This window comes from Rhinoderma darwinii, chromosome 4 (genome assembly GCF_050947455.1).
Source record: "Rhinoderma darwinii isolate aRhiDar2 chromosome 4, aRhiDar2.hap1, whole genome shotgun sequence".
Classification (NCBI taxonomy): Eukaryota; Metazoa; Chordata; class Amphibia; order Anura; family Rhinodermatidae; genus Rhinoderma; species Rhinoderma darwinii.
This window is the reverse complement of record NC_134690.1, coordinates 110,125,226-110,141,861: the sequence shown is the minus strand read 5'-3', so window position 1 is coordinate 110,141,861 and position 16,636 is coordinate 110,125,226. Positions and strand designations below refer to the sequence as shown.

General features: G+C 40.0%; 1 protein-coding gene across 1 annotated transcript in view; it reads right to left on the bottom strand.

Annotated features, from left to right (window-relative positions):
* Positions 1 to 16,636, bottom strand: part of SLC9A9 (solute carrier family 9 member A9) — an 885,771-nt gene that overhangs the window by 734,126 nt on the left and 135,009 nt on the right. The window lies entirely within an intron of this gene.

Sequence of the window (16,636 nt, the reverse complement as noted above, 5' to 3'; positions counted from 1 at the left end):
ACAAATGTTAATGTCAGGAATTATGCATAGGTTACACATTAAGCCTGAGATTTTTAGTTCTTCTAAAACTAAATTAAATGACGAATAAAATGTAGATAAATATAGCACATTTTTTTCGAGGTAAAGCTAGCTAATTACAGATATTTCCACAAAAGCAGAGTAGACTTTAATATGTCACAGTAAGATGACCTAAAAAGCCTGTTACTCATGGAAATTAACAAACGCTAGAGTTATCAGAACGCGATTTAGAGCTTTAACATTACCACTAACTTGTTTGGTAAGTTAAAGAGATATACCTACATATGGTAAGATTGAAAAAAAATACACAAGTCCAAGTCCATATCCAGTGTTGGTCCAATGAAGGAAGGCAAAAACCCTACAAGTCAGTTGCTAACTGCTTCATATAAGCAGGAAAAAATCCTTCTCGACTGCAAATACAGCAAACAGAATAAATCCCTGGATCAGTTACCCATTTCCAGCATACGTTTTAAATCATATCTTTAAAGACAAGGCATCCAGGCCCCTCTTGAACTCCTTCAAAAAGTCTGCTTATAGTAAAAAAAAAACCTGTCTATGATGATGGTGAAACCTTCTTTCCTCTAGATCAGGGGTCGGCCAACTGTGTTACTGTGCTACAGATATTACGTGGGGTATGGATTTGAGTGGCGCTTCATTCTGTGTTTGTTAACGTTGTACATTGAGCGGCGCTGTGTTGTGTGCTTGGCAAGAACACAATGCAGCACCGCTCCTTCTCCTGATGTGCAGCGCTGACAAGCATATAATGAAGCGCCAATCTCTCCCTGGGGGTTAGTGCCGCTGCCATCACAGGCGTATCTGTAAAAGTAATTTAAAGTTACTTCAGAAATCAATGCAACTGTGGCAAAGATTCCAGGCTACTGGGCAGCTCTTTATGTATGGTTCTTTGTGCACCCCTTGCCACACACACACACACACACACACACACACACATGGAAATATCTGGCAGCTCTTATAGTCACCCTTCTATGGGAATAATGTCCTAGTGTAATAAAACACTGATCCTTGGTTCCATATACTTTGTTTTCATGTGGAGACGGTGCAAGGAGAGGAATAGACGTAGCAGCACACCTGTTACTCTCTTCCTGCTACACCTATTCCTCTGACCACCCATCCCCACCCTCCCCCCGTGGCACAATCGCGGGTTACCGATGGTTGTCATGGCAGTCTGGGGGGCTAATGAAGGCCCCTAGGTCTGCCATCTTTGTGCTCTAGAGGCAGGGCTTAGTAGGAGCCAGTAAATAGCACAATACACTGAAATACACAAGTATTGCAGCATATTGTGCAAGCAATTCAACGAACGCTAGTTCATGACCTCTAGGGATACTAATAAAGAAAGGAAAAAAACTGTTAAATAAAAAAAAATTATGTACAAAAAAAAATATTGAAAGCAAAAAAAAGAGAAAAACCTGTAATGTTAACGATTACCTCAAGGCTGCTGGAGTTTGCCGGTAGAGAGAGTGCACGTAAACCTCAACCCCAAGTCCGCAAACCACTATGATCTACAACGTCTAAGGCTACTCTGAGGTTTTTGCCAGAGCCGACCGCAAAGTGGGCTGGACTTTTCTGCTCAGAATCCAGGTTGTCTTAGCAGAGTGTAGTCAGGGACGAGAGGTGCAAATTTGAGCTGGAAACCAGACAGCCAGAGGGTAACGGAAAGTTCAAAACAGAAGGCAAGCGGATAACAGGAATAGCAAAAGGTCAAAACCGGCCGCGATCCGATAATCAAAATCGGTAAGCGGAGAGTAAACGGGAGACAAGCCAAAGTCAGTGTACATGAGGTCCAGGTGATGGCAGAAGCTTGATCAGAAACCAAAGGAGAAAATTCACAAGCAAAGGAAAGGTGGAAAAGACAGGCATAAATACAATCCCACAGCTGATTGGCAGACGGACAGGGAAAAGAGATAATCAAAAGAGAGATTTATACCACAGCACTGGACCACAGGTGGGTGCACGCCTCAACAGGACCTAGTCTACGGTCCTCAATATCAGGTAGACAAAAATGGAGACGGCACTTCCAATGTGTATCAGCTTTAATCACCCGTGCTACGTTTCAGTCCAACAGGACCTTTCTCAAGCATAGTGAACACAGCAATTCATGGGTATTTAAGGACTCACTTAGTCAACAATCATAAAAAACGAATTGATACAAAAACAGTTTAAATATATCAGTGTACAATATGACAATGTAATCTAAAATCACAATTCTAAAACATAGGTGCTTATGCATGAGTCTATAAACACAGTAAGGGACTGGTACATCAATAAGCAATCCAAATGTAATGTATTATATTAATAAGTGATAACTCACCAAGTGTGTGTGTGTGATGAAAACGATTGCAGGGTATTGTCTGTAAATGCCGGATGGACCTACTCCTCATGGGTTACGGCATCGCGAAAATCATAGTGTGCATGACGCCCCCACATGTATAGGATAAATCCCTCTAATGTTCTTCCTTGTTTGAAACTACGTATGTCCAAATCACGTTGTCCCGCGAGACTATGCTAATCATTTCTCGCGCATGGGCAATACCTAGCTGACTACGCAGCGGCCATTTTAGAAACTGGCAATACCATGGTGATTGGATAAAGGTAATCGCCAACTACACTGTTAATACTATACTAATTAAAAGAAAAGCTAGTCAATAGGACAACAAGAAAGAATTAAGGAGAGGGGACTTTCATATGTGACTGTATTAAGTTACAACAAATGGCACACATAATCGGATGTGTCTACATCCAAAAAGGGTGCACATTGATTATTTGTATTGCCCCCATCATCACTCGAAATGTTCCTAATCATAATTTAAAAAAATGGCAATATACTGATCTACAACATAATCCAATCGATAGAGGACAAATAGCCTCAATAATTTAAGGCATATAGTGACTACAATGAAAAAAATGTTTGTAGGATTCCAAAAGCCAGGAAGAACATTAGAGGGAAAAGAGATAGGCTTAAGGCAAAAGAAGAACCGCCCAAAAGCTAGAGGAGTCGTCATATCGACCTTAAGGGAGCAGGTGTTTTCCTAACACCACCTTTCCCATATTTCCCCTAAAGTAATGTTAAAAAATTAAAAAATGTTAACATTTAAGTAATGTTAAAAATGTATTGTTGATAAATTAACATAATTGGTATCCACGCGCCCTTAAAAGTCTGAACTATTTTAATATAACGTCATTTAACCCTCACAGTGACCGCTGTAAAAAACCCACACAAAAGAGGAATAGAAAGTGAACCAAAAGTTGCATGTACCCCAAAATGGTACCAAAAAAAACTACAGCTCGCCCCGCAAAAAGGCCGCACACCGCAGTTATGGCTCTCAGAATATGGCAACCCAAAACTAATTTTTATTTCAAGGAACCCAAAAAACAAAGGTGGATTTGCTGGTTTTTTTCTCATTTCACCCCACAAAGAACTTGTTTCCAGTTTCCCAGTACATTATATGGTACATTAAACAATGGCATTAAAAACTACAACTCGGCCCACAAAAAAAACAAGCCCTTTTAAGGCTATGTCAACTGAAAATTAAAAAAATTATGGTTTTTTGAAGGCAGGGAGGAAAAACTAAAAATAATAAAATTGGAAGCATCTCCGAAGGGTTAAAATTGTTTTTTGCCATAGATACATGTACTGAGTCAAATGTATATGTATATGAGATTTGTAATAAATAGCCTGAAGATCTGCATTACTGACACCCATCATTTAAATGAGTCTCCCCTCTTGTAATACGAACATCACTTTCCCACCACTCTAATTGTATCTGCTCCCCTATTGTGTTTGCTCTTTATTCTTTCTGTTATTCTGCTACTTTCATCGAGGGCTTACCATACCGAGTGTCTGTTTCAAGTTATCTAAAGTGTGGTGCCTATCAGCCCATCAGAGCGAGGTGAGTCCCTTTCATAAAGAAGAAAAATCCGATTGCAAAGTGTTTGGAGAAAATTTACTGTTGAGGGCAGGGGCTTCACGCAGAAAGAAACCATATCCAGTTGGAGAGACTAATGCTTGTGATTTTATACTTGGAGGGGTATGAATGACATAAGCCATCACATACAAACAATCAAACACAAGCCTAATGCAGAGATGAAAAACAGTTTCAGGCCATCCAAAGATTTAACGGATACATGGGTCAGATTTCAAAACCCAATTTCGGATGCAGTAATAAAAGCTGAACATCTGTTTCAGGGATTTTTTCCAACAACATTTACCATTTGCAATTAATGGGAGTTTTACTAGAGCAGCGCATGGAGTGTTTCCAGACTGTGAGATGCCTTCCTTATACAAAGATGGCACACAAAAAAAACTTGGTAACATTAGATGGATAACAGATGGATAAAATTGTATTGGCGGAGCATTGATGGAAAATTGGATTCCAAACACTTATCGTAGGATACTCCAATAATAGCATAAACAAGATGCACTGACAGAGACTTTGCTTTATCAGTGTGCTAGTATTCAGTTTTCAATAGTCTGACTTTGGTTCTGGAATCCTTGTATCATCAATATTCTGACTATATAGTACGAATGAATATGTATATTGTATATGTATGTATGAAACCCATAACATGTTACAGCAATTACAACTAATATTCATACAATTTTGTTTATTTACCAATCCGGAACAAATCTAATTTAAAGGCTATGTACACCTTTCCAAACTATTTTTTTAAACCCCCTACACAAGCAGTTGCTAGTACCCGCATCACGACGGATATCTGTCGCTTGGATCTCGTGGGTACAGTTTGCCAATGTACCCATGAGATCAGCGGCAGGAGCATACACAGCTTGGCTCCTGCTGCAACTGCCAGAATCAAAGAGCACTCCGATTACGGCAGTTTAACCCCTTAGATGCCACGGTCAATAGCGCCCACAGCTTCTAAGGTTTTTGACAGAGGAAGGGAGCTTCCTCTGTCACCCCATCGGCACATCCATGGGGCGATCGCCGGGCGCCGATAGGTTTGCATGGCAGCCAGGAGTTTAATAGAGGACCCTAGGTCTGCCTTCAGTAACTACTTATTAAGCCATGCCAGGGGCCAGATCATTGTAAAACTGACAGGCAATAATGCTTTGGTATACTAAGTATGCCAAAGCATTATGTCTGCAATAAGAAGATCACACAGGGAAGTCCCCTAGTGGGACTAAAAAAATAAATAAAATAAAAACAGTTAAACAAAGTTTATAAAAAAAAAAAAAAAGATTTCTGTCTAAATAAAATAAAAACACTTTTTTCAATAAAAAGTGGCTTCATTTAGGAAAAGTGTAAAAAAGAAATAAAAATGCACATATATGTTATCACCGCAATCGTAACGACAAAAAACAATTAAGTTAACACATCGATTAAATTCCAAGTGAACGGCGCACAAAATTGATGCAAAAAACAATGGCAAAACGTCTTTTATTTCCACCCCCTCAAAAAAATAAATCTAATAAAAGTTAATTGATAAGTGCCATGTATTTTAAAATAGTACCAATGGAAACTACACCTTGTCCTGCAAAAGAAAAGCCCATATGTGGCCACATCAACGGAAAAATAACAAAGTTACGGCTCTTGAAATGAAGTGATGCAAAAACAAATTATTTTTTTTTAAAAGGATTGTTTTGTGCAAACGTAGTTAAACATAACAAAAATTTATAAATATTTGGTATCACCACAATTGTACCGACCGATAGAATAAAGGTAACATGTTATTTACGCTGCATAGTGAACGCCATAAATTTAATAATAGAACACATTAGGTGTTGCTGGTGTGATGACTCTAATTTATATGTTGGGTCAAGACTGAACCATCATACTCAAGGGTCACTTCACTATATGCTCTCTTTATATCTGATCTATTAGGCCTTCATACAATAAATATGAAGCAAGAGACTACAAATTTCTCGCTTCAGGTGTGGAATAAGACTATAGTAGATAAATTATTTTAAATTCGTTTGTCTGATTTTGGGTTGATTTACTTTAAAGATTTAATCAGAGACTTTAAAGAGGCTCTGTCACCAGATTATCAAATCCCTATCTCCTATTGCATGTGATCGGCGCTGCAATGTAGATAACAGTAACGTTTTTTTTTTTAAAAAAAAACGTTCATTTTTGGCCAAGTTATGAGGTTTGAAATGGACAACTGGGCGTTTTTTTTTCGTTATGTCCAACTGGGCGTGTATTGTTTTTAAATGGGCGTGTTTACGTGTATGACGCTGACCAATCAGTGACCAGTCAGCATCATACACTCATCTCCATTCATTTACACAGCAGCGATGTGCAGCCGCATAAACAGAGATTAACGTTAATCAAGTGTCCTGATAATGAATACACATGAAATCCAGCCTGGACGTCATGTGTATTCAGAATCCTGACACTTCTGACTCTTTTCTTTGAGATTTCTAGCACGGGAAACGAAATCTCACGAGATTTCGGAGGTAAACGAGATTTCGTTTCCCTTGCTGCAAATCTCACAGAAAAGATTCAGAAGTGTCAGGATTCTGAATACACATGACGTCCAGGCTGGATGATCATGTGTATTCATTATCAGGACACTGCAGTAACGTTAATCTCTGTGTATGCGGCTTCACATCGCTGCTGTGTAAATCAATGTAGAGGAGTGTATGATGCTGACTGGTCACTGATTGGTCAGCGTCATACACGTAAACACGCCCAGCTAAAAACACAATACAGTTGGACATAACGAAAAAAAAACGCCCAGTTGTCCATTTCAAACCTCATTTGCATATATATAAAATAGCTCATAACTTGGCCAAAAATGAACGTTTAAAAAAAAAAAAATTTTACTGTTATCTACATTGCAGCGCCGATCACATGCAATAGGAGATAGGGATTTCAGAATCTGGGGACAGAGCCTCTTTAATATGAACTTGTGGGCGGGTTGGAGAAATTTTACATTAGAGGATTGATGTATCCAGAAGTCATTTAAAGAGCTTGTTGATACCTAAAGAGCTTGTTGATACCTAAAGAGCTTGTTGATACCCATAACCTACCCAGCACAGCCTTCTTCCAGTATATCCAACTAAATAGGTTTGCCACTAATTGTGGTCTCATTGAAAGAATAGATACATTGGAAGAAAGGCTTCAAAAGATACACAAATACATTGCTACTTCTGTCACAACAAAAGGAGGTCTATCTATTATTTATTCTGAGATGTTGTCACTATATAGTAATAAGAAGCTCAACTATATGATTATCTGGGAAAAGGACCTGGGTAAAGTTTTTTCACTACACAACTGGCATCAAGCTATGAAATGGGCATACAAAAATATACGCTGTATGAATCATATAGAGATAATCCAGATAATACAATTATGCTGGTATTTAACGCCAGTTAAATTAGCCAGATTCTATCTGCCGGGGTTAGATGTATGCTGGTGGTGGAAATGCACGAAAATAAAAAAGTTTAGACAGGATATTTTTGACCTGTTGACCTTCATTTTTTCCCAGGAGATTCGCCCTTTACCTGAATTAGAACTGTTGGACCTTTCCTCTGAAAATATCCCATCTACTTCTAGATAGGTTAGCAATAGAATTTTGACCGCAGCAAGAACAGAAGTGGTCTACAAATGGAAGTTAAAAAAATCCAGCCTGATATATATAGTGTAATAAATAGAGTTAATCAGTATTATTGATATGAAAACACTCTAAATGAGAATCATAAAAGATTTGCATAAGAAATGGGCTGGTTGGTTTAGCTGGGGGTAATAAATACGTTTTGTTTTTTTCTCCTCTTCTCTCCTTGGTCTCTGGTTAATATTTGCATGAGATGTATCGATTGTCATAGATACATGTAGTGGACATATTTATGTCATGTGTAATGTCAATGTGTATATGTATAAGTTATAAACATAATAAAAAGTAAAAAAATAACGAGAAATACAATACTGGAATAGCTGTTCTTTTTAAATTCTCTCGCCAAAAAAGTTAATAAAAGTATATCAACACACTATGCGCCACCAAAAATGGTGCAATTAAAATATACAACTTGTGCCGAAAAAAAAAACGAGCCCTCATACCGCTATGCCGACAGAAAAATAAAAAGTTATGACTCTTATAAATCAGAGAAAAAAATGTGATTGCTCATTAAGGCGCAAAAAAGTCATTAAGGAGTTAATAAAAATGTGTATCAGTGTGATTGGTGCAACTTTGTAATTCCATTTTATTAAAAATTATTTAGACTTTTTCAGATACAGCTTTATCCTGTATAGGGAGCAGCTGTATCTTGCGCTGAGACCTGAAACTGTCAGGTCAGCGGGACTGACGGGTTCAATGACAGCGGTCCTGCGTGTATGACACTCATGATCCACCTGTTCTCGATCACATCTCAGTTCATATCTAGGTAGGTGGTACATGTCAACGTAACATCCACATGAATGCCAAGACCATGGTTTCCCAGCAGAAAATTGCCCAGAGCATCACACTGCCTCCGCCGGATCCTCTTTTTCCATAGTGCATCATGGTGCCATCTGTTTTCCATGTAAACAATGCACACGTACCCGGCTGTTCACATGATGTGAAAGAAAATGTGATCCATCAGACCAGGCCACCTTCTGCCATCGCTCCATGGTCTAGTACTGATGCTCAAGTGCCCATTGTAGGCGCTTTCTGTGATGAAAAAGGGTCAGAATGGGCATTCAGACAGGTCTGCGGTTATGCAGCTCCAAATGCAGCAAGCTGCTATCCACTATGAGTTTTGACACATTTCTATTAGCTAGCAGTATTAACTTTTTCAGTAATCCGTGTTACATTAGATCTTTGGTGAAAATTGGACCAGTCGACTCCACATGTGCATCAATTAGACTTGGGCACCCATGTTCCTGTCGCCGGTTCTGCAACTGTCCTTTGTTGGATCACTTTTGGTAACTATTAACCACTGCATAATGAGAAAGCCCCACAAGACCTGCTGTTTTGGAGATGCTTTGACCCAGTTGTCTAGCCATCGCAATTGGGCCCTTGTCAAAGTTGCTCAGATTCTTAAAATTGCCAATTTCTCCTGCTATTAACATATCAACTTCAAGAATTTACTATTTATTTGAAGTTTAATATATCCCACCCCTTGACAGGCGCCATAGTAACAAGATAATCAATGTTATTCACTTAATCTCTCAGTGGTTTTAATGTTATGGCTGATAAATCTTCACCAAGGCTAAGAAAGTAATTAATAAATTGGAACTATTATTTACATAACAGACTTAAGTTTTAAAATATGTTAAAGGGAAGCCTAGCATGAGGGTGCTCTCAAACTCCTTAAAATGGTTTTCACAGAATATAATACCCCCTTGAAGCTCCCCCATATTGAAAAGTACTAAACTTTGAAATATACTAACCGTTGTAATACCAGTCTAGATCCCCACAACTGACATCCATCACCCCCCACCACTCCAGTCCCTTTGGCGCAATCACGTCATCCATAATGACAACGTGGCAAACTTTCTCTGCTGTAGGACATGACATCATTTCAGATGATACGTCGTCTCTCCAGAATCTAAGTATCAGAGTAACTGGGGCCACAGGAAGCGGACGGTGAGTGTCCAGAAAAGAAATGCAAAGTTTATTATTTTTCTATATGAGGGAGCTCCAAGGGGTTTTCAATTTTTTTTTAAAAACAAAACATTTAATGAATGATTTCGGCATGCAATTTGTTAGCAAGCAGCAAATAAATATGTAAAGGATCTGCCAGGCACAGCTTCTGTGTATACGCCCATAGGTAATCAGTCTGCACCTGCTTCTATGTCTGTGAGACTGACTCCATCTTCCACCACTCGGGATGGCAGGCTTGGGAGTGGGGGAGCCTATCACAGCCTGGCCAGACTGAGCTAGCTCCCGCCCTCTGTCTATTTATACCTGCCTTTCCTGTTCCTCCTTGCTTGTGATTCTTCTCGTGTGGTTTCCTGGCCCTGCTGCAGCTTCTGAACTATTTGACCCTGCTTCATACTGACCCTGGCTTACTGACTACTCTCCTGCTCTGCGTTTGGTACCTCGTACACTCCTGGTTTGACTCGGCTTGTTCACTACTCTCCTGCTCAGCGTTTGGTACCTCGTGCACTCCTGGTTTGACTCGGCTCGTTCACCACTCTTGTTGCTCACGGTGTTGCCGTGGGCAACTGCCCCATTTCCCTCAGCTTTGTGTACCCTTGTCTGTTTGTCTGTCGTGCACTTACTGAGCGTAGGGACCGTCGCTCAGTTGTACCCCGTCGCCTAGGGCGGGTCGTTGCAAGTAAGCAGGGACTGAGTGGCGGGTAGATTAGGGCTCACTTATCTGTTTCCCTACCCCCTTCATTACAAAATAAGTATAAGAAATAGACAAGTGAAAGGAACCACAAGCAGAGTGAAAAAATTCAGCAGTATCACTGAATTGAAACGTCTTTATACAGAGGTTAAGAGGAGGAATTTCAGGAGAGACATTGTCTCCCTGCTTCAGGGAGTTTTTAATGTGATTACCCTATTGTGAGAATAGCCAAAAGGTGTATAGTAAGAGTCAAAGGTAAAAAAATGTTTGTCTACTACCTCTATTTGCCTCCACCAGTTGGATCTCCACAAGGAGAACCAGTTCCCCCCAAGAGCTGCATCAGTGGCATCTGACCACCAACTAGTCATCAGCCAACTAATATCCTGCTCTGTACTGATGAGTAGCAAGAACTCAGAAACCACTGTCTACAGATGGGTGTCTCTGATTTGGCTGATATCCCTAGTCCTATTTCAAGGCTCTATAATGGGTCAGACTGTTTCAATGCTGCTCTATTTTTTATTTAATCTTATAGTGATGTCCATGTTACCACTGCTCACCAATGAAAGCCAATGTGTTCCTCTTTTAAGTCAGTCAGCCAATTTAAACCGTTTGCCATATGTGCTACTCATTTAATATTTCTCAATGCCACTAGTTGACCGTATTCAGTAATACATTTACGCTTCACACACAGGAATAAGCCTGACATATTAGATGTATTATACATTACATGTTATAATATTTATAATCAAACCTTGATGATTGTCAGTTATTATAAAAAGAAAATATATCTTGCATTATTTCTTTCATGAAGAATTAAATTACTCCTACCTTGAAGATCTGATCTACTGCTTTCTTTTTTATCAAACACTTAACATGATTAATGGAGCAGGTATCTGTAGATGTCTATTTGCATTTCTCAAGGAATAACACTCATCAACACTGGAGATACAATAATAAAGAATCTCAGTCTTGAAAAAGATCTTGTTATTAATGCACATCTAAAGAGAAGGAACTAAGTGAGTTTAATGTTCTTGTACTTGACAAAACCATCAGAAATTATCTTCTTCCTCATCTTACAAATGCATGATGGAAATCTGCTGAACAAAGATATGATAAGCAGTTTATATTTGGTGTCACTGGTCCCAGTAGTCCTGAGTCAGAAGGTTCTGCAAGGTTCAGGGAGAAATACTTACTTCCCTTTCACCATTTCGTGGACAATGTCGAACTAGTTAGTCCATGGCTTTGATCAGATGGCTCCTGGTCAACTACGAAGGGTGCCCTTAAGCTCCTGCCATATACCTGAAACCTAGGAGCCATACCACAGTATTTCCATTCCCATTCATGATCAACAGCCTGTCACACTACTGGTAAGAACTTGACAAATGACAAAGTTATACTACTATTCAGCTGTCACTAGTCACCTGACTAAAATGTTTAATCTCTCTCTTTCTTCTGGTATCTTTCCCTCCTCTTTTAAACATGCCGTTATAAACCCATTACTGAGAAAAACAACTCTTGACCCATCCAGCGCTGCTAACTAACGACCAGTCTCTAATCTCCCCTTCATTTCCAAACTCCTGGAACGCTTGGTCTACTCTCGCCTTATCCGCTATCTCTCTGCTAACTCCATTCTAGACCCCTTACAATCTGGTTTCCGCACTCTACACTCCACAGAGACTGCCCTTACTAAAGTCTCAAATGATCTCTTGGCGGCTAAATCGGACGGTAAATACTCTCTCCTGATTCTTCTGGATCTCTCTGCAGCCTTTGATACTGTAGACTAGAGATGAGCGAACCGGGACAACCGAACCCGGTTTCGGTCCGAACATCCGGAAAAGTTCGGTTCGCAGCGAATCCGAACTTCACCGGGTTCGGCCGAACCCGTTTTGACCGAACCCGGACAAAAATATTATACAAATCGGCAGCCACTTATCTCTATCAATTACTGATAGAGAAAAGAGGCTGCTGATTAAAAATAAAATAAAAAGCATTTCATACGTACCCGGTCGTTGTCTTGGTGACGAATCCCTCTTCTTCCTCCAGTCCAACCTTCTTTTCTGATGCGGCAGCCTGTGATTGGCTGCAGAGGCCTCTGCAGCCTGTGATTGGCTGCAGAGGCCTCTGCAGCCTGTGATTGGCTGCAGCGGTCACATGGGCTGTATCGTCATCCAGGAAGGTCGGGCCGGATGTCGAGAGGGACGCGTCACCAAGGCAACGGCCAGGAGACCGGACTGGAGGAAGCAGAAAGTTCTCGGTAAGTATGAACGTCTTTTTTTTTTACAGGTTACTCTATATTGTGATCGGTAGTCACTGTCCAGGGTGCTGAAACAGTTACTGCCGATCAGTTAACTCTTTCAGCACCCTGGACAGTGACTATTTACTGACGTCGCCTAGCAACGCTGCCGTAATGACGGGTGCACACATGTAGCCACCCGTCATTACGGGTAATATATTTTATAATGGGAGCACGGCTCGGAAAAACGACCGGCTGACCGTGGCCGGCCGTGCTCATCTCCTTAAATACTCTGTGCTGCCTTAAACTCTGTGGACAGGTCAGAATCCTGTTTCTTTTAAATGCTGCTTGGGAACCCGCTCGATCCACTATATAAGGCTGCGCTACAGTGCAGCATTTAAAAGAAACAGGATCCTGACCTGTCCATAGAGTTTAAGGCAGCACAGAGTATTTCAGGAGATGAGCGTGCAGATTCAGTGCTGCTGTGAACTCTGCTCTTACCATTACGTAGCTCAGTTGTACCTCTCCTCCACTCCTGTCCTCAATAACACCTTCACATGATTGGCAAGTCACCACGTAATGGTAAGAGCAGAGTTCACAGCAGCACAGAGTATTTCAGGAGATGAGCGTGCGGATCTTGTGCGGGGTGGTGACTTGCCAATCATGTGAAGGTGTTATTGAGGACAGGAGTGGAGGAGAGGTACAACTGAGCTACGTAATGGTAAGAGCAGAGTTCACAGCAGCACAAAATCTGCACGCTCCTCTCCTGAAATACTCTGTGCTGCTGTGAACTCTGCTCTTACCATTACGTAGCTCAGTCTGTTACCTCTCCTCCACTCCTGTCCTCAATAACACCTTCACATGATTGGCAAGTCACCACCCCGCACAAGATCCGCACGCTCATCTCCTGAAATACTCTGTGCTGCTGTGAACTGTGTGTGTGTAGATGTTTGTGTGTGTGTGTTTTTGTATATGTGTGTTTGTGCATATGTGTGTATATGGGTGTGTGTTTATGTGTGTGTTTGTATATATATGGGTGTGTTTGTGTATATGTGTTTGTGTATATGTTTGTGTGTGTTTGTGTGTATATGTGTGTGTTTGTGTATATATGGGTCTGTTTGTGTACATGTGTTTGTGTATATGTGTGTGTTTGTGTATATGTGTGTGTTTGGGTATGTGTGTTTTTGTTTGTATATGTGTTTGTGTATATGTGTTAGTTCGTGTATATGTGTGTGTGTTTGTCTCTTTGTGTGTGTTTGTGTATATCTTGTTGTGTTTGTGTATAACTGTGTATATGTGTTTGTGTATATGTGTGTGTGTGTTTTTTGTATATGTGTGTGTTCGTGTATATGTGTGTGTTTGGATATGTGTGTTTTTGTTTGTATATGTGTGAGTTCGTGTATGTGTGTGTGTGTTTGTCTGTTTATGTGTGTGTGTGTGTATATCTTGTTGTGTTTGTGTATATATGTGTGTTTGTGTATGGTTGTTTGTTTGTGTGTGCGTGTATATATGTGTGTAGGTGAGTAGAAGTATTGTTATTGTTCACATTGATAACTGTTTTTTTATGTTGTTGCAGATTTTGATGTACCGATTGGACTAGATCTTCGATTCGTTGGACTACTGCGTAGATCTACGTTTTTTCAAATTTTAATAAAATGGTTAACGAGGGTTTTGTTGGGGATTTCTTATTTCAATAAAAAAAAATTGTCTTTGTGTTTTTTTTAAAACTTTATTAGTGCCTAGATAATGGCAGTTGGCTGATTGACAGCGTCCATTATTAAGGCGGTACTTAGTGTTAGCCGGTGCAGAGGCTAGCACTAACCACCCATTATTACCCCGGTACCCACCACCACCAGGGGTGCCGGGAAGAGCTTGGTACGATCCAGTACCCGACCATCTGTTGTGATAGTCGGGTACTGGGGCGGCCGTAGGCTGGTATTATGAGGCTGGGAAGGGCCAAAAACAGTGGACCTTCCCACCCTTGTAATGTTAGGCTGCTGCTGCTGTGTTGTATCGGGCTGGTTAACAAATTTAACAATAGACGGGTCCCCCACATTTTTAATAACCAGCCATATACAAGGCCGCAGCAGTCTGGCATTACATGGGTGGGAAGGACCACTGGTTTTGTCCATTCCCAGGCTAATAACACTGTGTTGTACGTGGCTGGTTATGATAAATTGGGTGGAACCCCATGTCTTTTTAAAAAAAATAAAAAATTAATAAATAAATAATTTAAAAAAATGACGTGGGGTCCCCCCCACTTTTATAACCAGCCAGATACAACACAGCAGCAGCAGCCTAGCATTACAAGGGTGGGAAGGTCCACTGTTTTTGGCCCTTCCCAGCCTCATAATACCAGCCTGCGGCCGCCCCAGACCCCGACCATCACAACAGATGGTCGGGTACTGGATCGTACCTGGCTCTTCCCGGCACCCCTGATGGTGGTGGGTACCGGGGTAATAATGGTGGTTAGTGTTAGCCTGTGCACCGGCTAACACTAAGCCTCGCCTTAGTAATGGATGTTGTCACTCATACAGCGGCCATTACTAAAGTGGTAGTAATAAAATCTGAAAAGAAAAGACAAAGATATAGATAAAATATTTTATTGAAATAAAGCACCCCCAACACAACCCTCATTAACCATTTTATTGATGAAAAAAAAAGCGTCATCTAAGTAGTCCTCGAAACCGACGTAGTCCAAACACCAAACCTGTAAAAAAATATATATATTAAAAAAAAAAATGAAATAAAACATGTCGTAGCCTTAGTTTCAGTTTCATGTGTGATACTGACTGTTATACCATGTATAGAAGCCTGCCGCAAAGTTGGCTTAGATACAGGGCGCCAGCAGACAGTATCATACATGGCCATACAGACATTTATACCATCAAACATACATACATGCAAACATACATACATATATACATACAAGCAAGCACATATATACATGCAAACATACATACATGCAAACATACATACATGCAAACATACATACTTGCATGCAACCATACATACAAACATGCACATATATACACATACATGACAACATACATGCAAACATACATACATGCAAACATACATACATACATACATACATGCAAACATACATGCACATATACACATACATGCACATATACACATACAAACATGACAACATACATACATGACAGCATACATGCAAACATACATGCAAACATACATGCAAACATACATACATACATGAAAACATACATACTTGAAAACATACATACTTGAAAACATACATACTTGAAAACATACATGCACATATACACATACAAACATGACAACATACATACATGAAAACATACATACAAGCAAACATACATACAAGCAAACATACATACAAGCAAACATACATACATACATACATGCAAACATACATACATGCAAACATACATGCAAACATACATACTTGCATGCAACCATACATACAAACATGCACATATATACATACATGAAAACATACATACATGCAAACATACATACATTCAAACATACATGCACATATACACATACACATACAAACATGACAACATACATACATACATGCAAACATACATACATGCAAACATACATGCACATATACACATACAAACATGCCAACATACATACAAATATACATACATGCATACATACATACATACATACATACATACATACATGAAAACATACATACATGAAAACATACATGCACATATACACATACAAACATGACAACATACATACATACCGACATACATACAAGAAAACATACATACATACATGCACATATACACATACATACATGACAACATACATACATACATCACAACATACCTACATGCACATATACACATACATACATACATACATGACAACATACATACAAAAATAAACTCACCTAAGACGTTCCCACAAAGAGCTGAACAGTCCCGTCACTTTTCTTCTTACTGCTCCCATTCACAATAACAGAGCGGTGGGCGCAGATGACGTAATCACGTGGGCCTGATATGATTACGTCATTTGCGCCACAACGCACTGTTACTATGAATGAGAGCGGCGCCAAGAAGAAGGAAGATGGCAAGTGACGGGACCGTTCAGAGCGCCGTTAGAACGTCTTAGGTGAGTTTATTTTT